At 45.0% G+C, this 23,987-nt stretch overlaps 1 long non-coding RNA gene across 2 annotated transcripts in view; it reads right to left on the bottom strand.

The window, feature by feature from the left end:
• Positions 1-6,624: 6,624 nt before the first annotated feature.
• The window catches only part of LOC121291971, a 28,663-nt gene continuing 11,300 nt past the window's right edge, over positions 6,625-23,987 (bottom strand). The window contains exons 1-3 of one of the 2 annotated variants that reach the window (XR_005946137.1): positions 23,547-23,568; positions 18,449-19,382; positions 6,625-6,906 (exon numbers count right to left, since the gene is read on the bottom strand). This is a non-coding gene — a long non-coding RNA (uncharacterized LOC121291971). Of the gene's footprint in view, positions 6,907-18,448; positions 19,383-23,546; positions 23,569-23,987 lie in introns of those variants that run through there. The other variant, XR_005946136.1, reaches the window with a different exon arrangement.

Here is a 23,987-nt window from a genome sequence, read left to right as displayed (position 1 = left end):
AGGGGTGGAGATTGGAAGCAAAATTAATAAATTTTTCCAAGTCCCAACGAGAGCACAAAGCAGCACCGAAGTAATCATCGATGTACCAGAGAAAGAGCTGTGGAAGGGGGCCGGAGTAGGACTGGAACGAGGAATGTTCCACATACCCCATAAAGAGACAGGCATAGCTGGGGCCCATGCGGATACCCATAGCCACACCTTTTATTTGGAGGAAGTGAGAGGAGTTGAAGGAGAAATTGTTCAGCGTGAGAACAAGTTCAGCCAGACGGAGGAGAGTAGTGGTGGATGGGGATTGTTCGGGCCTCTGTTCGAGGAAGAAGCTAAGGGCCCTCAGACCATCCTGGTGGGGGATGGAGGTGTAGAGGGATTGGACGTCCATGGTGAAGAGGAAGCGGTTGGGGCCAGGGAACTGGAAATTGTTGATGTGACATAAGGTGTCAGAGGAATCACGGATGTAGGTGGGATGGGACTGGACAAGGGGAGAGAGAAGGGAGTCAAGATAACGAGAGATGAGTTCTGTCGGGCAGGAGCAAGCTGAGACGATTGGTCTACCGGGACAGTTCTGTTTGTGGATTTTGGGTAGGAGGTAGAAGCGGGCCATCCGAGGTTGGGCGACTATCAGGTTGGAAGCTGTGGGAGGAAGATCCCCAGAGGAGATGAGGTCAGTGACAGTCCTGGAAACAATGGCTTGATGTTCAGTGGTGGGGTCATGGTCCAGGGAGAGGTAGGAGGAAGTGTCTGTGAGTTGACGCTCAGCCTCCGCGAGGTAGAGGTCAGTGCGCCAGACAACAACAGCACCACCCTTGTCGGCAGGTTTGATGACGATGTCAGGTTTGGACCTGAGAGAATGGAGTGCAGTAAGTTCAGCGAGAGAGAGATTGGAATGGGTGAGAGGAGCAGAGAAATTGAGACGACTAATGTCGCGCCGACAGTTCTCAATGAAAAGATCAAGAGAAAGTAAGAATCCAGAGGGAGGGGTCCTGGTGGAGGGAGAATATTGGAGGTGCGTGAAAGGATCCGTTGAACGGGGAGAGGACTCCTGCCCAAAGAAGTGAGCCCGGAGACGAAGACGGCGGAAGAAGTGTTCAGCATCGTGCCGAGCCCGAAATTCATTAAAGTGAGGGCATAGCGGTATGAAACTAAGTCCTTTGCTGAGCACTGAACGTTCAGCATCGGAGAGGGGAAGGTCAGGGGATATAGTGAATACACGGCTGGGGCTGGGATTGGAAGATGGGGTGGGGATGGAGGGACAGGCTGGGGTGGAGGGTCCTAGATGGGTGTTGGTGTCGATGAGTTGTTGGAGCTTGCGTTCCTTAGCACTTGAGAGAAAGAGAAAAAGTTTCTTGTTGAGGCGTCGGATGAGCCGAAGAATAAAATGAAACTGGGGGCACGCGCAGCTTTGAAAAAGGGTACAGCAGTGCTGCTGGAGGGAGAGGTCGAGTGTGTTCATATGGCGGCGCATGGTACTGAGTGTGGATCTCAGGATGCGACGGGAACAGCAGTCCGAGAAACGTTTTATGTCCCGGAAATACCTGTAATCCTGGGTGGGTTCAAAACATGAGGGGTAGAATTTCAGTTGAAATCCACGTGGGGTAATTCGGAGACGGAGACAGTCACTGAGAAAGGAGATATGGCTGTGAAAGCGGGTTTTAGTAAACACCTTGTCAAGCTCCAGGAGAGAAATGGAAAGCAATGAAGGTGAACAAGGCAAAAGAGGGATACGGAAATCTTGTCGCAGAGATGAACAGAACTTCTTCAAGGAGGTAGGCATTTCTTGAAGAGCAGTGGCAGTCAATTAAACACAAAGATAAAAACAAAAAACTGCGGATGCTGGAAATCCAAAACAAAAACAGAATTACCTGGAAAAACTCAGCGGGTCTGGCAGCATCGGCGAAGAAGAAAAGAGTTGACGTTTCGAGTCCTCATGACCCTTCGACAGAACTAGGTGAATCCCAGGAAGGGTTGAAATATAAGCTGGTTTACGGTGGGGGGGCGGGGGGGTGTTGGGTGGGGGTAGAGAAGTGGAGGGGGGTGGTGTGGTTGTAGACAAAAGCAGTGATAGAAGCAGATCATCAAAAGATGTCACAGACGGCAGAACAAAAGACCACATAGGTGTCAAAGTTGGTGATATTATCTAAACGAATGTGCTAATTAAGAATGGATGGTAGGGCACTCAAGGTATAGCTCTAGTGGGGGTGGGGGGAGCATAAAAGATTTAAAAATATTTAAAAATAATGGAAATAGGAGGGAAAAAGAAAAATCTATATAAGTTATTGGAAAAAAACAAAAGGAAGGGGGAAGAAACAGAAGGGGGGTGGGGATGGAGGAGGGAGGTCAAGACCTAAAGTTGTTGAATTCAATATTCAGTCCGGAAGGCTGTAAAGTGCCTAGTCGGAAGATGAGGTGTTGTTTCTCCAGTTTGCATCGGGCTTCACTGGAACAATGCAGCAAGCCAAGGACAGACATGTGGGCAAGAGAGCAGGGTGGGGTGTTGAAATGGCAAGCGACAGGAAGGTTTGGGTCATTCTTGCGGACAGACTGCAGGTGTTTTTTCAACCCTCGGTCGTTGACAGGGCCCACAAACCTGTCCGGCCCATCTCCTGCGCATCCGCCCTCATGCCTTCTCCTCCCTCCCAGAAACATGATAGGGTCCCCCTTGTCCTCACTCATCACCCCACCAGCCTCCGCATTCAAAAGATCATCGTCCACCATTTCCGCCAATTCCAGCATGATGCCACTACCAACACATCTTCCCTTCACCTCCACTGTCGGCATTCTGTACGGATCATGCCCTCCGGGACACCCTGGTCCACTCCTCCATCACCCCCTACTCCCCAACCGCCACCTATGGCACCACCCCATGCCCAAGCAAAAGATGTAACACCTGTCCCTTCACTTCCTCTCTCCTCACCGTCCAAGGGCCCAAACACTCCTTTCAAGTGAAGCAACATTTCACTTGCATTTCCCCCAACTTAATCTACTGTATTTGTTGCTCCCAATGCGGTCTCCTCTATATTGGAGAGACCAAACGTAAACTGGGCGACCGCTTTGCAGAACACCTGTGGTCTGTCTGCAAGAATGACTCAAACCTCCCTGTCGCTTGCCATTTCAACACCCCACCCTGCTCTCTTGCCCACATGTCTGTCCTTGGCTTGCTGCATTGTTCCAGTGAAGCCCAAAGCAAACTGGTGGAACAACACCTCATCTTCCGACTAGGCACTTTACAGCCTTCCGGACTGAATATTGAATTCAACAACTTTAGGTCTTGACCTCCCTCCTCCATCCCCTTTCTGTTTCTTCCCCCTTCCTTTTGTTTTTTTCCAATAAATTATATAGATTTTTCTTTTTCCCTCCTATTTCCATTATTTTTAAATATTTTTAAATCTTTTATGCTCCCCCCACCCCCTCTAGAGCTATACCTTGAGTGCCCTACCATCCATTCTTAATTAGGACATTTGTTTAGATAATATCACCAACTTCGACACCTGTGGTCTTTTGTTCTGCCTTCTGCGACATCTTTTGATGATCTGCTTCTATCACTGCTTTTGCCTACAACCACACCACCCCCCTCCACTTCTCTCGCCCCACCTTAAACCAGCTTATATTTCAACCCTTCCTGGGATTCACTCAGTTCTGTGGAAGGGTCATGAGGACTCGAAACGTCAACTCTTTTCTTTTCCGCCAATGCTGCCAGACCTGCTGAGTTTTTCCAGGTAATTCTGTATTTGTTTTGGATTTCCAGCATCCGCTGTTTTTTATTTCCATCTTCATCAGAAGCGGCCCACCGACAGACCCCGCCCCCTCGGACTTTCCCTGTCAGCGCGGAGCATGCGCGCTCGGTGCGGCTCCCGGAAGCTGAGCGGGGCCTCGCGCAGCCTCAGCAAAAGAGAGTGCTGTTCTCAGAGGCTGAATCAAAGCCGCCCCTGAGGAGCATGCGCACTCTCAACGCCTGGGGAAAATGATAGAGCGGTTTCTGAATCGCGGTGGATTGTGGGAACTACAGCTACCATTGATTATCCCCTGTCAGCAAACGGTTTATGGCAGGCTGAATGAAGGGCAGCCACTTTCAATGTTATCTTCGTTTCTCTCTCCACAGATGCGGCCTGACCTCCTAAGTACTCCAGTATTTCCTCTTTTATTTCAGATTTCCAGCATCCACATTGTTTTGATTTTGTATTTTTTGCAGGCGTTACTCACAGAGCCTAGCCTAGAAACACAGAGGGCACATTCACTGCTGGTTTGCACTAGGGTGGCTGTTGGTTGTGGTAATTGTTTCTTGTGTAAGTTTGCATCAGGTTGAGCTGGAGTAGCGGTAGAGATGCAACAGCTGGGTTTAACTCTGGGTGTTTTTGAGTACAGTAGGGCCCAACAATGTCTGATGTCTGATGGTGAAAGAAGGTTAATTCTAGTGGAGGTTAGGTTGCTGAACAGAAACGATCCCCAAAATAAAAAGCAATGTTTTTAAGAACTACTTTTGCGGAAGCTTGTGTGAATTGGGGCCACCATAATAACTGTGCAGAATTGGACCCTGTTTTCATTGGTGACATGAATTATAGCCAGAAACTCTTCAAGTGATGGAATCATACCATGGGTAACTTTTGTACTCTCCTGTCTGGGAAGATTACTATCACCTGCGTATGGTCAGGAAATGGCAGTGAGTCTGTACAGACCTGGGTTCCCTCAGCCTATCATACTTTGATGTAATAATGGTGTGATATGTTCACCTTACACTCTTCCAAAACTCATTTCATGTTCTAGGAAAGATCTTGCATTTGGTTTATGCTGAATATTGTGTTGTTTGTTTGCTGCTTTTTTCACTCTTTTGTGTAGATTGATAAATCACAATAAATCACTTTTGAGCTTAACCCAAACTAACTGATTTGTCAGCATCTTGTGTTCCTAGTCAGCGAAATGCTCAGGAGCCTACAGTAAGAGTCCTGTACACAATGTATTGGTCAATGTCACTGTGGGCTGGTATACTTTCTCCATCAATGGGTTTATCATTTCCAGTTCACAGGAACTGTAACATTTCCAACTGAAACAAACACTTGCAGTTGTATATCAATTTCATGAACTTGGGCATCTGAAAGATTTGTACAGCCAATGAAATGCTGTTGAAGTGTGCTCACTGTTGTAATTTAGGAAATGTGTGAGCCACTGTGAGCACAGCAAGATCCCACAAGCAGCAATGTGATAATGACCAGATAATCTGTTTTTGTGACACCAATTGTAGGATCCATGTTGACCAGGACATCAGGGTTACCTTCCCTGCTCTTCTATGACATAGTGTCATGGAATTTTTTCCGGTCACCCAGAAGGGAACGCATCTGAAAAATGGTACCTCTGACAGTGCAGTAGTCCCTCAATACTGCACTGGAGTGACAGCCTCAGTGCTCAGATCCCTGGAGTGAGACTTGAACCCACAACCTTCTGACTCAGAGATGAGAGTGCTACCTAAGCCATAGCTTAAAATAATATATTTCTGTTGTATTCCATTCAGTTTCAAAAGGGTTAAGTCCCAAGGCTGTGTATGGAATCATTTCCACTGAAACACCTCCTCCACCCCTGAATCTCTTCCCCTCCCCTGATCTTGTTCTCCCCATACTGAAACTCTTCTCCTCCCCTTGATCCCCTTCCCCACCCACTGAAACTCTTTTGGTTCCTCTGATTCCCTTCCTCACTCACTGAAACTCTTATCCACCCCATGATCCCCTTCCCTACCCACTGAAACTCTTTCTCTTTCCCAATCCCCTTCCCCAACCACTGAAACTGTTTCTCTTCCCCAATCCCCTTCCCCACCCACTGAAACTTTCTCTTCCCCAATCACCTTCCCCACCCACTGAAACTTTTTCTCTTCCCTGATCCTCTTCTCCACCCATTGAAACTTCCCCCCACCCTCTTATCCCCTTCCCCATTCACTGAAACTCTCCCCCCCCCACCAATTCCCCTCCCCTCTGCACCTACTAAACACCTTGACATTCTGTTAACCCTTTTGTGATACACAAAACCCTTTCCCCTGCAGACGGAACATCTGTCCCTCCTCCAAACTCCTTCCCAACCACTGAACCCCTTCCCAAACCACTGGAACATTTCCCCACCAAAAGAACCTTTCCTCAAGTCCGTTCAACCTTCCCCTTCTACTGAAACACTTTCCACCCACTGAACCCTTTCTCCACCCTCTGAACCCCCTGCTCCACCCCTGAATTACTTTCCCAGCCCCTGAATCACTTCATCAGCCACTGAAATCATTGCTCTGGCCTGGAACCCTTATCTGCCTGTTGAACCTCTTACCCTCCTTCCCTTCCCCAGCCCGAATCAACTCCCCAGCTCCTGAACCAGTTTCCCCGTAACCTTAAACCAGGCCTCACCTCCTCCTACACACCCCAGTATTTATGAGATATCTTGAACTGTGAATGGTCAGAGTGCTGACACTGTGGGACTCCTGTCTTATCTCAATCCATTTCTGAATGGATTACTCTGAACTTCCAGTGTTTCTCTGCACTGGCCTCCCCTTCCCATTTCCTGGAATTCCCACATCTGCTCTCAGCCTCATTCCACCCTGGGTACATTGTTTACAGACACACTGATACTAAAGAGAAACAAGACAGGGATATGAAGCAGTGATCCATGCAGTCAGTTTTATTTCTGATTGCAGCCCATTATTCAGATAGCAGGAATACAGGGTCAGCACTTAGGGGACTGAACCAATCAAACAGCCTGTTTCCCAGGAACGAAGGTTTCATTCAGTGAGAACATGGAGAGCTCGGGCTGTTGCCAATCCATCACTCTGATCTCGGCTTCTTAGGCCATGGCAATAAGAAGTTGTTAGCTTCATGAGTACCACATTGGTACCTTGACAGACGGAATGGCAGGTTCCTTCAAATTCTCTGCACATGTCTTTGGGCACTGAAATTCAAAATGAAGAATGAATTGAGTGAGATATCTATACATGGAGGAAGAGAGAGAGCAATGAGAAAACATGAAGCTGAGTCTGTCATTGCTACTACAGCTGACTCTGAGCCAGAAATCAACCTTAACTCTTGCCTAAGTAAAGAATTGGTAGCTGGAGCAGACTGGGGAGGAATTGGGAGTATTGTAGAGTTTGGCAGGGCTGAATGAAGTCTTTGTCATCTTTAAAAGGTTAAATATAAATCTTTATTAATTAGAACAAATATACAATGAAGGATTCAAGCTAGGAGCTGTCTGCATGCTTGCTTCTACACACAGCTCTGTCCAACACTACACTGACCTTTAGGTGTGGGTCATTTGTTCTCTTACAACACCATGTGGACGGTACTGCACTCAGTCCCACATTAGCCCTTTATGCGGCAGATCCTTATACTACAACATGTTTACAGCAAAGCCCCACAAACAGCCAATGAGATTTGACAGAATGGAGAGAGTTTGTCGTCATGTTGGTGGAGACAGTGATGTTAGTCCAGGACATTGAGAGAACTCCCAGCTCTTCCCATAATATACCAGATATTCCCTGCCCTATGAACAGGTTGACAGAGTCCCTGATCAGTGTTTCATCCAAAACATGACACCTCCAACAGTGCAGCACTCCCATAGTGCTGGTCTGTCTATACTGGAGTGGGTCATCAACCCCCAACGGTGCAGCACTCCTGCAGTGCTGGGCTGTGTGTACTGGAGTGGGCCATCAACCCCAACAGTGCAGCACTCCCACAGTGCTGGGCTGTGTGTACTGGAGTGCAACATCAACCTCCAACAGTGCAGCACTCCTGCAGTGCTGGGCTGTATGTACTGGGGTGGGGCATCAATCCCCAACTTATTCACTCAACTCCCAGCTGAGACAGAGACTGACACCCAGTTACTGACAATGAATCATTGCACCCCTTGTCACATTTACTTAATCCGTCTTCTCACATCCCCATCTCTATGAAAGCTGCAGTGTTAATCCATTTAAATAAACCTGTGTGGAACCATTTTACTCTCATTTCCCCTCCCCTCATAGACTGAAAAGTTGACCCCCAATTCCCCATTCTTCACCTGGGTGACTGGACAGTGTGTGTGGGGGGAAGGGACTGAAGGAGCTCCCGATCCTGTCCTCACACACAATCCACACTCTCTCACCCTGCAGTAGGTAGCAGTGATCGGGAGCAGCAACTGTGAATTCCCCCTCTGTAATACCTGGGTACTGAGGCCAATGACAGTTTCTCCCATCTGGGTCAATGCTCCGGCTGAGATCCAACAACTCAGTCCTGCCCAGTAATTTGTGTTTTCATTTTTGGTCTGTTTGGATCAGCTCCCAACACTCACCGTCCTTTTGACCCACTCAGATAGTGACTAAACCATCAGGGGATTTACCTTTACATTAAATTCTTCAATCTTTCTCATAATCTCACAGTTACCTTTACATAATCAATCAAACAATTACGTTCAAAAATAATGAAATAGTTTAAAAATGAAACTATCTTAACAATGGCTGCTGAGAGGTCAGAACATTTTCCAGAACTGTACCCATGAGGACCCGCCACCCTCCAGTAAGAATTGGCTGAGTCAGTACCGGCAGTATAAGCACCAAGAGCAGTCCCTTCATCATCTTCAGAGGAGTTCCTCAGAGTCAGGATCAGAATGTTGGTGTAGAAATGTTCTGTATCTAATCTCGGAGTGTTTGCTGCTTTTATAATCACACACACGGGGAGTGTCTCTGTTTTCTGGTGATATCATTGGTAAAAGGTGTTTCCCTTTCTGCTGCCTCCTGATTTCCATGATTGTAACATCCAGCCAAGCACGACCTACACTGCTGGTTTAGTGAACACTCGGAATGGGCCCCAGCAGAGCCTGCGTGGCTAGTGTTCCAGATAATGGGATCAATTTATCTTTGTCTGCCTTATCTAAACCTGTCATACATAATCTTGTATCAAATCTCCCCTCAATCCTCTTTGACACGAGGAGAATGGCTTCACAAAACAAACCTTGCAACTCAAATCCCTTGTCCCTGGAATCATTCTGGTAAATCTCCTCTGCACCCTCTCAAGGATCTTCACATCCTTCCTAAATGGGGACACCAGAACTGCAGTATTTTATTTGTACCCTAATCACTGCTGTGTATAGGTTGACCATAACCTACCTGCTTTTGTACTCAATACTCAAAATATGAAGCTCCAAATCCCATACACTTTGTTAATTACACTCTCAACATGTCCTGCCACCTTCAATGATCTGTGTACATGTACCTCTATGCCTGCACACTACTCAGAGCGGTGCCATTCTGTCTCGATTCTCCCTATCGCTTCTGACAAAATGCATCACCCCACACATCCCTGTATTAAATTGTATCTGCTCCCTGTGTCCATTCCACTAGTCAATCTTTATCCTCTTGTCTGTCCATTCCACTAGTCTATCTCTATCCTCTTGTCTGTCCATTCCACTAGTCTATCTCTATCCTCTTGTCTGTCCATTCCACTAGTCTATCTCTATCCTCTTGTCTGTCCATTCCAATAGTCAATCTCTATCCTCTTGTCTGTCCATTCCACTAGTCTATCTCTATCCTCTTGTCTGTCCATTCCAATAGTCAATCTCTATCCTCTTGTCTGTCCATTCCACTAGTCTATCTCTATCCTCTTGTCTGTCCATTCCACTAGTCTATCTCTATCCTCTTGTCTGTCCATTCCACTAGTCTATCTCTATCCTCTTGTCTGTCCATTCCAATAGTCAATCTCTATCCTCTTGTCTGTCCATTCCACTAGTCTATCTCTATCCTCTTGTCTGTCCATTCCACTAGTCTATCTCTATCCTCTTGTCTGTCCATTCCAATAGTCAATCTCTATCCTCTTGTCTGTCCATTCCACTAGTCTATCTCTATCCTCTTGTCTGTCCATTCCACTAGTCTATCTCTATCCTCTTGTCTGTCCATTCCAATAGTCAATCTCTATCCTCTTGTCTGTCCATTCCACTAGTCTATCTCTATCCTCTTGTCTGTCCATTCCACTAGTCTATCTCTATCCTCTTGTCTGTCCATTCCAATAGTCAATCTCTATCCTCTTGTCTGTCCATTCCACTAGTCAATCTTTATCCTCTTGTCTGTCCATTCCAATAGTCAATCTCTATCCTGTCTGTCCATTCCACTAGTCTATCTCTATCCTCTTGTCTGTCCATTCCACTAGTCTATCTCTATCCTCTTGTCTGTCCATTCCACTAGTCTATCTCTATCCTCTTGTCTGTCCATTCCAATAGTCAATCTCTATCCTCTTGTCTGTCCATTCCACTAGTCTATCTCTATCCTCTTGTCTGTCCATTCCACTAGTCTATCTCTATCCTCTTGTCTGTCCATTCCACTAGTCTATCTCTATCCTCTTGTCTGTCCATTCCAATAGTCAATCTCTATCCTCTTGTCTGTCCATTCCACTAGTCTATCTCTATCCTCTTGTCTGTCCATTCCAATAGTCAATCTCTATCCTGTCTGTCCATTCCACTAGTCTATTTCTATCCTCTTGTCTGTCCATTCCACTAGTCTATCTATATCCTCTTATCTGTCCATTCCACTAGTCTAATCTCTATCCTATTGTCTGTTCATTCCACGAGTCTATCTCTATCCTCTTATCTACCCTTTCCACTAGTCTATCTCTAGCCTCTTGTCTGTCCATTCCACTAGTCTAACCCTATCCTCTTGTCTGTCCATTCTGCTAGTCTATATATAGATCCTCTTCTTAGTCCACTCCACTAGTCAATCTCTATAATGTCTGTCCATTCCACTAGTCTATCTCTATCCTCTTTTTTGTCTATTCCACTGGTCTATCCCTATCCTGTTACAATTGTTTTGTAACATCCTCTATATTTTCAACATCCCCAAGGTACAGATTCACATGAGACCTCCTACCCACCAACCTCTCACACTGCTCCGTATATTACACTCCCGTACACACCAACGTCTCACACTGCTCCCTACATCACACTCCCGTACTCACCACCTCTCACACTGCTCTGTACTTCACACTCCTGTACCCACCACTCTCACATTGCTCCATTCATCACACTCCCGAACTCACCAACCTCTCACACTGCTCCATACATCACACTCCCGTAGTCACCCTCTCATACTGCTCCGTACATCACACTCCCGTACTCACCAACCTCTCACACTGCTCCGTACATCACACACCCGTACTCACCAACCTCTCACATTGCTCCATTCATCACACTCCCGAACTCACCAACCTCTCACACTGCTCCATACATCACACTCCCGTACTCACCCTCTCACACTGCTCCGTACATCACACTCCCGTACTCACCAAACTCTCACACTGCTCCATACATCACACTCCCGTACTCACCAACCTCTCACACTGCTCCATACATCACACTCCCGTACTCACCAACCTCTCACACTGCTCCATCCATCACACTCCCGTACTCACCAACCTCTCACACTGCTCCATACATCACACTCCCGTACTCACCAACCTCTCACACTGCTCTGTACATCACACTCCCGTACTCACCAACCTCTCACACTGCTCCGTACATCACACTCCCATACTCACCCACCTCTCACACTGCTCCATACATCACACTCTTGTACTCATCAACGTCTCACACTGCTCCCTACAGAACACTCCTGTACTCACCAACATCTCACACTGCTCCGTACATCACACTCCTGTACTCACCAACCTCTCACATTGCTCCCTACCCACCAACCTCTCACACTGCTTGGTAGATCACACACATGAGGTGCTGCAAGCTGCTACAGATCTCTGAGGAAGAAACACAGTGGCTTGCTCTGAAACTTGTAGTCTCTAGTTCAGATTCTTGCACAACATGCCCCACACAGGGTGAACAGAGATAGGATCTGTAAACATTGAGTCCACTAGATTAATTTACTAGATTACCAACATCAAATGCAACAAAGCCCTGATGGAGCCTGGCACATCCACGACAGTGAGAAAGAGAGAAAGACATTTTTAACAACAGACTGAAAAATGAGGGAGTGGGAATCTAGAGGGGAGAGAGAGGAATAGTGGCAGAGAAGGGGGGAAAAGAGAGAGAATGCAGAAGAGAGAGATAATAGATGCAGGGAGAAGTGTTTTTTAAAAATTCATTCATGGGATGTGGGCGTTGCTGGTTAGACCAGCATTTATTGCTCATCCCCAATTGCCCTTGTTCAGAGGACATTTAAGAGTCGGCCACATTGCTGTGGGTCTGGAGTCACATGTAGGCCAGACCAGGTAAGGATGGCAGATTTCCTTCCCTAAAGGACATTAGTGAACCAGATCGGTTTTTACAACAATCAACAATGGTTTCATGGTCATCATCAGACTTTTAATTCCAGGTTTTTATTGAATTCAAATTTCACCATCTGCCAAGGTGGGATTTAAACCTGGGTCCCCAGAGCATTACCCTGGGTCTCTGGAATACCAGTCCAGTGACAATACCACTATCCAACACCTCCCACATGAGAGTAAGGAAATGAGATGGCTAGAGAGAGATGCAGAAAGAGTGAAAGATAATAAGGTGACAGACACATGATCAGAAAGAGGGAAATAACGCGAGGTACAGAGATGAGAGACCGCTCTCTAATTTTAAGGGATAATCGCTCTTCTGGACTCACCACCAGAAGAATAAGTTTCTCTTTATCTCAACTATCTATTCCTCCAATCATCTTAAACACTTCAAAATATGGTCCCTTAACCTGCTACAGTGAAGGGGATACAAGGCTGGTCTGTGCATCAATCCTCATTTTTTAAATATTTTAGCAATTCATCCATTTTCAATAATTTCTCATCTCTAAGTTTAGAAATATCCCTTCCTTCATTTTTATATGTCTTGATATCTACTCCAGTCTACCTTGTTAGTCTACCTGGTAAAAACTGATGTGAAGTCATTATTCAATATCTCTGTCAGAATGCTGTCATTACTTGTGATTGTTTTCTTGTGTATAAGTTCAGTGGCTCTGTCTCGAAAATGTGAAATTGCCCATTTTGGCAGGAAGGATAAAAGCATATTATCTAAATGGTGAGAGATTGCAGAGCTTTGGGGTGCAAAGGGATCTGGATGTCTGAGTGCATGAATCACAAAAGGCTAGTATACAAGTAGTTAGGAAAGCTAATTGAATGTTATCATTTATTGTGAGGGGAATTGAATATAAAAGGGAGGTTATGCTTCAGTTGTACAGAGCACTAGTGAGACCACATTTGGAGTACTGTGTACAGTATTGGTCACCTTATTTAAGGAAGGATGTAAATGAGTTAGAAGCAGTTCAGAGAAGGTTTACCAGACTAATACCTGGAATGGGCAGGTTGTCTTATGAGGAAAGGTTGTACAGACTAGGCTTGTAACTGCTGGAGTTTAGAAGGGTAAGAGGTGACTTGATTGAAATATAGAAGATCTGAAGGGGTCTTTACAGGGTGGAAAAATCTGGAACTAGGGGCCACTGTTTAAAAATAAGGCGTTGCCCATTTAAACAGAGATGAGGCAAATTTTATTTCACCCAGCGGGTCATAAGTCTTTAAAACTCTCTTCCTGAAAAGGTGGTGGAAGCAGAGTCCTTGAATATTTTAAAAGCACAGGTGGATAGATTCTTGGTAAGTAAGAGGGTGATAGGTTATCGGTGGCAGGTGGGATGCATATTTCTGGTTACTATCAGATCAACCATGATCTTATTAAATGGTGGAGCAGGCTCGAGGGGCTGAATGGCCTATTGCTGCTCCTTGTTTGCATGATTCTTACTTACTATTTGTTATTTATGGGTCTGTTGGATACTTGATTTTTATTTTATATTCCTTCCTAATTTAAATGTGAAATTTCTCTTTCCCTTCCTTACTTAACTTCTTCCCTTACCTCTTGATTTTTTGTCATTATTCTCTCCTTTATCGTCAATGTACTTTAGTCACTGCCTTTTAAGATCTCCCATGATTACTATCCTATCAATATTCCTCATTTCAGAGCTTTGCAGACACATTTCCCTTGAATTCCCTTCCACTATTTGGTGTTCGGTAGAATGGCCTCTGTCGTGTTCTGTAACCTGACTGGGATCAACACTCATCATGAAACCTGTTGTTATTTAATCGCCCCACCCTCCGCCCTCTCACGGAGCCTCCCTTTTGTTCTTCCTGTCTCGCCACCCCCTGCCTCACACCCCAACCCCACCCCTTCCACTGGCTTAAAAACTCTTCCATTTCACTGTTCCTTCAGTCCTGAGCTGAGATGTTAATTCTGTTTCTCTCCACAGATGCTGCCTGACCTGCTGAGCGTGTCCACCACAGAATCACAGAATTGTTATGGGGCAGGAGGAGGCCATTCGGCCCATTATCTGTTTTTATTTTAAATTCACCTTGCTGGGAAATACTGAGGGAAAAATATTATCCAATATTTGTTCCATTTCTCCTACATTACTTGGAAGGAGGATTATTTTGAATCGTTCATTCGTTCTGTCCATATTTGGAGTTACCTTTTGTTACTCATATGCCTGAGGGATATTTCACTATTTCTTTTTATTTTATGATTTAATTTCATAAGTTTCTCTTTACTTTCCTTATTTAAAATTCACTACATTCTTGATTTTATTATTTTATCATTCTCTCCTTTATTTTCAATCCACTTTAGTCAATGTCTTTTACTGAATTTCAGTTTAACCCTCATTACTTTGTTCACCCATGGGGCTTCATTATTGGCCAATTGGTTCTTGTTTTATGGTATATATTCCCCCTGATCTACACTGATAGCGTCTCGAAGTGTTTCCCACAACTGTTCAATTTCTTTGTTTGACGATATTTCACTCTCTCTCTCTTATCCTTCGCTGCTGCTGGGATCTCCAGCCTGGTCCATGCTCTTCACAGCTTCAGGAACCCAGACACAAAGACAACACTGACACCTGCAGCTCTAAGTAATCACCACTTTAAACCAAATCAAACTTTCAGGCTGTCAGTTTACAGGGGGAAAAGCATTCTGTACACAGCCTTGGGACTTAACCCCTTAGAAACTGAATTGAATACAACAGAAATATTATATGTCATTGTCAGTTGTATCTTGGTTAGCTTTCTCGTCTCTGAGTCAGAAGGTTGTGGATTCAAGTCTCACTTCAGAGACTTGAGCACTGAGGCCGACACTACAGTGCAGTACTGAGGGAGTGCTGCACTGTCAGAGGGACCATCTTCAGATCAGTTAAACCAAGTGAATGTAAACAATCCCATGACACTAAGTTGGAGAAGAGCAAGGGAGTTATTGCTGATGTCCTGGTCAATACAGATCTCGCATTCAACATCACAAAATCAAATGATTTGGTCATTATCACATTGTTGGGACTGGAAATTATAAACCCATTGATGGAGAAAATATAACCGCCTAAAGTGACATTGACCAATATATTGTGTACAGGCCTCTTACTGTAAGATCCTGAGTGTTTCAGTGAATATGAACACACCATGCTGACAGAACAGGTAGTTTGGGTTAAGTTAAAAAAAGTGAATTTATTAAGAGTTATAAATCTATACAGAAGATTGATAAATCATACAACCAACACAATATGCAGTTTACACCAAACTCTGAATGAACAAAAATAACAAAGCATTTGAAAATGACTCAAGATCTTTCCCAGAACATGAAATGAATCTTGGAAGAGTGTAAGGTGAATATATCACACCATTATTACATTGAGGTATGATGAGCTGAGGTAACTCAGGTCTGTGGAGATTCATCCCCACTCCCTTACGACACTCAGGATAGTAGTCCTCCCAAAAGGAGAGGGCAAACATTACCCATGGTATTAGTCAAACACCCAGCACCTGAAGAGGATCCGTTGATAATTCACAACAACAACTGAAGCAGGGTCTGATTCTAAGCCATACCCACTTGTGAGAGCCGGCTCACTTTACTAATATACACGCACAGGCACACGTGCATGCACCGACCTAATTCCCAGTTCTCTGTCCTTTGACCCTCCATTCACCACAATGCTTCTATAGCCGTCAATCTGGTTCAATCACTCCCTCATATCCACCTTCTATAGCCTCGTTCCCAAAATTACCTTTACTCTCGTTTTTTCTGGTCGATCTCCCTGCTTGTCAAGTCCTGGGGGGGGGCATTAGAACATATCTGTGCACATGTGGTTTGGCCATCCATCAGCAGATCTGACTGGACCACATCAAGCACTTGTGGTCTTGCTTTCCTCTGCCAAAACTGCTCATTACTCCATGAGCATCCTGAAGGGAAAAGATAACTCACAACATCTCCTCCCCAAAACCAACTGTGTCCTTGTGGAAGTTATGTTCCAGCTGTACAGAGCTCTGTTTAGACCCTATCTGGAGAATTGTGTTCAGTTCTGGACTCCGCACCTCAGGAAGGATATATTGGGCTTGGAGAGAGTGCAGCATAGATTCACCAGAATGTTCCTGAAGCTAAAAGGGTTAAATTATGAGGACAGGTTGCACAGACTGAGCTGGCATTCCCATGAATCTAGAAAATTAAGGGGTGTTTAAGATGATTAAACAAGTTGATAGATGAGTTAGAGAGAAACTATTCCTCTGGTCGGAGAGTCCAGAACAAGGGGGCATAGCATTAAAATTCGAGCTGGGCTGTTCAAGGCTGATGTCAGCAAACACTTCTTCATAAAAAGGGGATTGGAAATCTGGAACTCTCTCCCCACAAAAATTGAAAAATTCAAAACTGTGATTGATAGGTTTATTGTTAGACAAGGGGATTAAGGGTTCCAGAGCCAAGGTAGGTAGAGTTCAGATATGGATCAGCCACGATCTAACTGAATGGTGAAATAGGCTCAAGGGATCGCTCCAGTTCCTGCATTCCTTAAATTCCTCTCCATTGCCCTCTCCACGCTCATCTCCAACAACAATTGGTCAGTGTCATCCTCTTCAACCTCCAGCTGATCTTCCGACTCCACTCCATCGCTAAAATCACCCACTTCTCCCTCAGTAACATCGCCCATTTCCAACACCCCCACCTCCACATTAGTCCATCTGCTGTTGAAATCCTCATCCATGCTGTTATTTCTTCCAAACTAGACTAGACCATTCCAATACTCTCCTGTCCAGCTTCCCATCTTCCACCCTCCATAAACTTCAGATCAGCTAAAACTCTGTGGTCTCTATCCTAACTCTCACACCTATCACCTCTATACTCGCTGACCTGCACTGGTTCCCAGTCCCCCAAAGCCTCCAATTTAAAATTCTCACTGTAAGTGATTTATAATTTGGTTTAATTGTATAAGTGTGGAATGTGATTTGTACTTTTGTTCATATGAGACCAACTGGCAAACTAGGAATCTTTGGATGGTAAATTTTAGAAAGTTTATGAAAGCAAAGATGTTAACAAAGTGAGGAGAATGATTGCAACTTCAGCCAATTGCACAGTCTGTTCAAGTGCAAGTCACGTTTACCCTCTCAGCTCTCTGGCCTCAATCTCAAACCCACTTGTGAATATTGACAGGTGGTTCATACTCTGGAGCCTGCACAATCAGACTCACAACAAAACCACATGGAGCCCTTCTTTTTAACCCCTGGATGACCGTCACCAATTTCAGAGTCAGGCTATTAATGTTCTATGAGTGGTTCTACCTGTTGCTGGGTAAATTTGATTACCTTTTATTTCCACCTTTCCACGAGAAGCCATCTGGCCTCAGTATCTCAGACAGAAATACAATGGGGCTGCTCCACAATGTTCCTTTATCTGATTTTGAACAACCCTGTATTCAGCCAGACTTGACAAAGCCGTGATGTGCTGTACCAGGGACCTTGTCAGGATTTCAACAAGATTCCCTTGTTTGAGCAGTTTCGCCTGAAACTGCACTTTCTCACACAGACACATATAGATTGATTATACATTAACATGTAAACGAACTTGCAGTCTTTCTCATATGACTTTTGATTACACCAATTCATAAATTATAACTGAATGAAGGTTCACTTATTACTTTTACAAACATCTTTTTCATGACTGACTGTGACTGAATACAGTAATTTGTTGAATAGTTAATATGGGATATAAAATGACTTCCTCTGCTACATGTTAGTGTTAAAATGGCTTCCTTGTCCTTCTGGTTACTAAAGTGAATATAGTATAAAAATTGTCAAGTTGGACTAAAATCTAACTACTCCAGGCCGACCTACGCAGGTCACACTGGAAGGGTTTGTCTCCCATGTGGGTTCACAGATGTTCCAGGAGGCCCGACATCTGTGTGAAGGCTTTACTACAGAACTCACACCGAGAGGGTTTCTCCCCCGTGTGAGTGTGTTGATCATTCAGGAGATAAACTGACTGTGTGAAAGCCTTGTCACACACATCACACCTGAATGGTTTCTCACCAACTTGGACCCTCTGGTGCATCAGATATCAGAGGAGCGGGTGAAAGGCTTGTCACAAACATTGCAAATGAAGAGTTTGCCTCCTGTGTGAATCCTTTGCTGACCCAGCAGGGCTGAAGATATAAGGGAAACTTAATCACAGACCTCACACCTGAAGCTTTACTCACCTTTATGGATCCTCTGATGAAGCAGGAGTTGGGAAGACCTCGAGAAGGATTTGGCACACATTTCACACATGAACGGTTTCTCATTTGTGTGAACCCTCTGATGTCTCAAGAGGCTCGAAGCTTTATCGCAAGCCACACGATTGAAAAGTTTCTCCCTGTGTGGATCTTGTGATGGAGCAGGAGGTTTGATGACCTTGAGAAACATTTGTCGCACACCTCACATGTGAATGGTTTCTCCCCCGTGTGAATGCGTTGGTGTACGCGGAGGTGCGATGACTGTGAAAATGATTTGTCACACACCTCGCAGGTAAATAGTTTCTCCCCTGTGTCAATTCTCTGATGGAGCAGGAGTAGTGATAACTCCGAGAATGATTTATCGCAAACCTCACATGTGAAGAGTTTTTCCCCTGTGTGAATGTGTTGGTGTGTTTGGAGGTTCAATAACTGCAAGAATGATTTGTCACGCATCTCACACCTGAATGGTTTCTCCCCTGTGTGAATGCATCAGTGTCTGCAGAGAGCAGATCAGTCTGAGAATGATTTGTTACACATCTCACATGTGAATGGTTTCTCCCCGTGTGAATCATCTGTTGTCTCAGGAGACTCGTCAATGTCATGAAACTTTTATCACACATCTCACACTTAAAGGGGTTTTTCTTCCATGCAGCTGTTTTTGTGTTAACAATGGTTGTAAAAGATGCACCTTGCTTGTTAGATGTTACAAGCCTGAGGAGCCCTCCTCACACATGAACAACCTCTCACCTACAGGAATGAGTCAGTGATTCATGAGGCCCAACCTTCTCTGTGTTGAGCAATGCTGCAAAGGGTCTGGATATCTTCCCACAGTTGTGCTGTTGTTCCTTGGAAGGTGGTCAGGATCTACCTGCAGTGTCTATCCTCTCTGTATTCTCTGGTGTAGTACGGTGCAATCCTTCTGTAAAACAGGAAAAGGAAACATGATTTCCCTCAACTCCCTCTCCTCCTTTGTTGAAGGGGCTGACTCCTCAGTTAGAGACTGTTCCACAGTGAGTGTCAGTCTGCTATTCCCCTGTGTGGGGATCAGATGCAAGTCCTTTCTTTTTCCTCACTTGACTGTCATGCCCTCTGTTTCCAGCAGAGACACTGGATAGTGACCAGGATCGGACAATGTGGCTACTTTCTTTCCTCCGCCCAGATCCCATCTTCCTAGGCACCATGAGGACAATGGAAAAGACAGTCGGGCAGAGTGTAAAACAGGCTAGCAATTCGCTATGAGCTCGAGTCGTGCTGGAAGAGCGGTTTTACCTTTAGCGTATATGTTCAATATATAAAAAAATACACAGGGGAAATGTTAATTCAATGGAGATTTTGATATTTCTCCTCTTGTTTTGCAAAATTATTTGAAGAAATCACACTGGGCAGGAAATGCTAGAAGCTAAGGAAAATATTGCTTCAGTCTAGCTGATTGAAGGGTTCTGGGTTATTCCAGGAAATTAGATACACTGCACTTGCTCAGACTGCACATCCCAAATTCAGCGATCAACCACAGCACTGGGCAAAACGATCAAATCCAAGCCCAGGCTTTTTGGGAAAGGCCAAGGCCTTCAGGTAAAATCTTTAAAGAAGGCATTAAAAGATATTTCAATAAATGTGTCTCCAGGTATGGCAGCTGAATTGCTATGGTGCTGGATTAACAATCCAGAGATTGAGAGTTCAAATCCAACCACGGAAAGTTAAATACATACAATTACAGTGCAGAAACAGACCATTTAGCCCAGTTGGTCCAGGCTGGTGTTTATGCTTCACATGAGCCTCCTCTCATCCCTCTTCATCTCACCCTATTCACATCGCATGTTGTGAAACTGAGTCCAATAAATTTTGGAATGTGCGGAATAGAATCAAAATAAAAACATGAAAAGTTACAGGTTGTCCTAAAAACTGAAATATTCTCCTTCCAACTGCCTTGTCTGGTCTACATGTGACCCCAGTCCCACACAACATGGTTGACTCTGAACTGCCCTTTGAAGTGGCCAAGCAAACAATGATAAACAATCACTACAAAGTCCAATAATAAAAGGAAAGTCAAATAGATCTGGACAATCCTGGTATTGTGACAGAATAAGATTAAGGTGATCTCAGCCCAGTGAAATCTGTAAAATCTCTTTTACAAAGGTCTGAGGACAAGTATCCAAGGGTGGAGAGCTGCTCCACAGACTAGTCAAGTAGCAGTGATCAGTGATATTCACTGAATTGTATCAATGTGGAACTATCCCAGACTCCTCCGTCACCATCCCTGGGTATGTCCCATCCCACTGGCAGGTAGGGAAGTCTCAATGTTGACTCCATGGAGTCTCATGGCCTCAGGTCAAACAAGTTCAAGGAAAACTCCCAGTCCTTTCCCAACTAATGAATGAGTACTTCACCATGTTAATCATCACTAGGGAAGTAGACTAAGGACAGATCCTAAAACTGGACATCCATGAGGTGCAGTGAGCCATCAGCAGCGGCAGGATTGTATTCCAACACAATCTCACAGGTCAGCACATCCCTCACTCATTGATTATCATCAAAACACCAGAAAGGCTTGGCAGCAGCAGCATATAGTTTACAGTCCAGGTTAAACACGAAGAGTAGCAGGTAATAATGAGCTAAACAGCAGCCCAACCAACAGATCAGAGTAAAGCTCTGTCGTCCTATCACATCTTGTCGAGAATTGTGAACAACCAGTCCAGTATCAGGACAAGGTGGCTTCATTCTCAACCGACGAAGAGCAGTGGGAAAGCAGGGGATTGGGAAGCCTACTAAGACCAACAGAGGACAACTAAAAAATAAATAAGGAGGGAGAAGATTAAATATGAGGGTAAACTAGCCAGTAATACAAAAGAAGATTACAAGAGTTTTTTTAGATATATAAAGGGTAAGAGAGGCAAAAGTGGACATTGGGCCGCTGGAGAATGATGCTGGAGAAGTAGTAGTGAGGAAAAAAGAAATGGCGGAGGAACTGAATAGGCACTTTGTGTCAGTCTTCACAGTGGAAGACATGAGTGACTTCCCCAAAGTTCAAGAGAGTCGGGGGGGCAGAGGTGAGTATGGTGGCCATTACCAAGAAGGTGCTAGAAAAACTGAAAGGTCTGAAGGTGGATAAATCACCTGGATCAGATGGATTACACCCCAGAGTTCTTAAGGAGATAGCTGAAGAGATGGTGGAGGCATTAGTGGTGATCTTTCAGAATTCACTGGAGTCAGGGAGGGTCCCAGAGGACTGGAAAATCGCTAATGTAACCCCCCTGTTAAAGAAGGGAGTGAGGCAAAAGATAGGAAATTACAGGCCGCTTAGCCTGACCTTGTTGTTGGTAAGATTTTAGAGTCCATTATTAAGGATGAGATTTCAGAATACTTGGAAATGCATGGTAAAATTGGACAAAGTCAGCATGGTTTCATCAAGGGGAGGTCATGCCTGACAAATCTGTTAGAATTCTTTGAGGAGGTAACGAGTAGGTTAGACAAAGGAGAGCCAATGGATGTTATCTACTTGGACTTCCAGAAGGCCTTTGGCGAGGTGCTGCACAGGAGGCTGCTCAGTAAAATAAGAGCTCATGATGTTAGTGGCAAGGTACTAGCATGGATAGAAGATTGGCTCTCTGGCAGGAGGCAGAGAGTGGGGATAAAGGGGTCCTTCTCAGGATGGCGGCCGGTGACTAGTGGAGTTCCACAGGGGTCAGTGTTGGGACCACAACTTTTCACTTTATACATTAATGATCTAGATGAAGGAACTGAGGGCATCCTGGCTAAGTTTGCAGATGATACAAAGATAGGTGGAGGAACAAGTAGTATTGAAGAGGCGGGGAGGCTGCAGAAGGATTTGGACAGGTTAGGAGAATGGGCAAAGCAGTGGCAGATGGAATACATCGTGGGGAAGTGTGAGGTCATGCACTTTGGTAGGAAGAATAGAGGCATAGACTATTTTCTAAATGGGGAGAGAATTCAGAAGTCTGGAGTGCAAAGGGACTTGGGAGTCCTAGTCCAGGATTCTCTTAAGGTTAACTTGCAGGTTGAGTCGGTAGGAGAGGACTAGAATATAAAAGCAGGGATGCGATGCTGAGGCGTTATAAGGCTCTGGTCAGATCACATTTAGAATATTGTGAGCAATTTTGGGCCCCGTATCTCAGGAAGGATGTGCTGGCCCTGGAGAGGGTCCAGAGGAGGTTCATGAGAATGATCCCAGGAATGAAAGGCTTAACATATGAGGAACGTTTGAGGACTCTGGGTCTATACTTGATGGAGTTTAGAAGGATGAGGGGGGGATCTGATTAAAACTTACAGAATACTGAAAGGCCTGGATAGAGTTGACGTGGGGAAGATGTTTCCATTAGTAGGAGAGACTAGGACCCGAGGGCACAGCCTCAGAGTAAAGGGAAGACCTTTTAGAACAGAGATGAGGAGAAACTTCTTTAGTCAGAGAGTGGCGAATCTATGGAATTCATTGCCACAGAAGGCTGTGGAGGCCAGGTCATTGAGTGTATTTAAGACCGAGATAGATAGGTTCTTGATTGGTAAGGGGATCAAAGGTTACGGGGAGAAGGCGGGAGAATAGGGTTGAGAAACTTATCAGCCATGATTGAATGGCGGAGCAAACTCGATGGGCCGAATGGCCTAATTTCTGCTCCTATGTCTTATGGTCTTATGTTGAAATCCAGCTCACGACTGCGGGGCACAAATGTATCTTCACCTCCTCCTGAGGTGCTGGGAGAACTCCCAACCAGACCACTCAAATCCTCCCCACTGTTGAGAAGGCTCAAGTCAGGAGTGTGATGGAATATTCAACACTCACATGGATGGGAACATCTACAACACTGAAGAGTCCCAACAGAATCAGGAACACAGCTGGTCCCCTAATCAGAGCCACTACCATTAGACTCAATACCCACTCTTTCCACCACCAGGACACTATCCAGAGATCATACATCACAAGAATCTTCCTTCACCCTGAACATCAGTGTGGAGATTATGGGATGCAATCTGTATAAACTCTGCTCCTTCACTCACTGAATATTCAGTCCTGAACATTAGTGTGGATATTATGTGATGCAATTATTATATATTCTATTCCTTCACTCACCATCTCCTCACTTGGTTTTCAGTCCCCACAGGAACTGAACCAGCTGTGGAAGAGGGAGAAAATGGTCAGAGCGGGTGGGCTCTTTGATTGACGTCTCTCACAGCCAATTGGGAACATAAACGTTATATCCCGCCTACATTGGACATGTCAATCATACAGAACAGCCAGGCACAGATGAGGTGGGAAACAAAAACAGAAATACGTGGAAAAACTCAGCAGGTCTGGCAGCATCGGCGGAGAAGAGTTGGCGTTTCGGGTCTTCAACAGTTGAAGGGTCATGAGGACTCGAAACGTCAACTCTTTTCTTTTCCGCCGATGCTGCCAGACCTGCTGAGTTTTTCCAGGTAATTCTGTTTTTGTTTTGGATTTCCAGCATCCGCAGTTTTTTGTTTATCTATACAGATGTGGTGGGACTTGTCCCAGGTTCTGGGCAGGCCCTTT

Source organism: Carcharodon carcharias, chromosome 19 (genome assembly GCF_017639515.1).
Source record: "Carcharodon carcharias isolate sCarCar2 chromosome 19, sCarCar2.pri, whole genome shotgun sequence".
NCBI classification, from domain to species: Eukaryota; Metazoa; Chordata; class Chondrichthyes; order Lamniformes; family Lamnidae; genus Carcharodon; species Carcharodon carcharias.
Note: the sequence above shows the minus strand (reverse complement) of the source record. Positions and strands in the feature narration are given on the sequence as shown.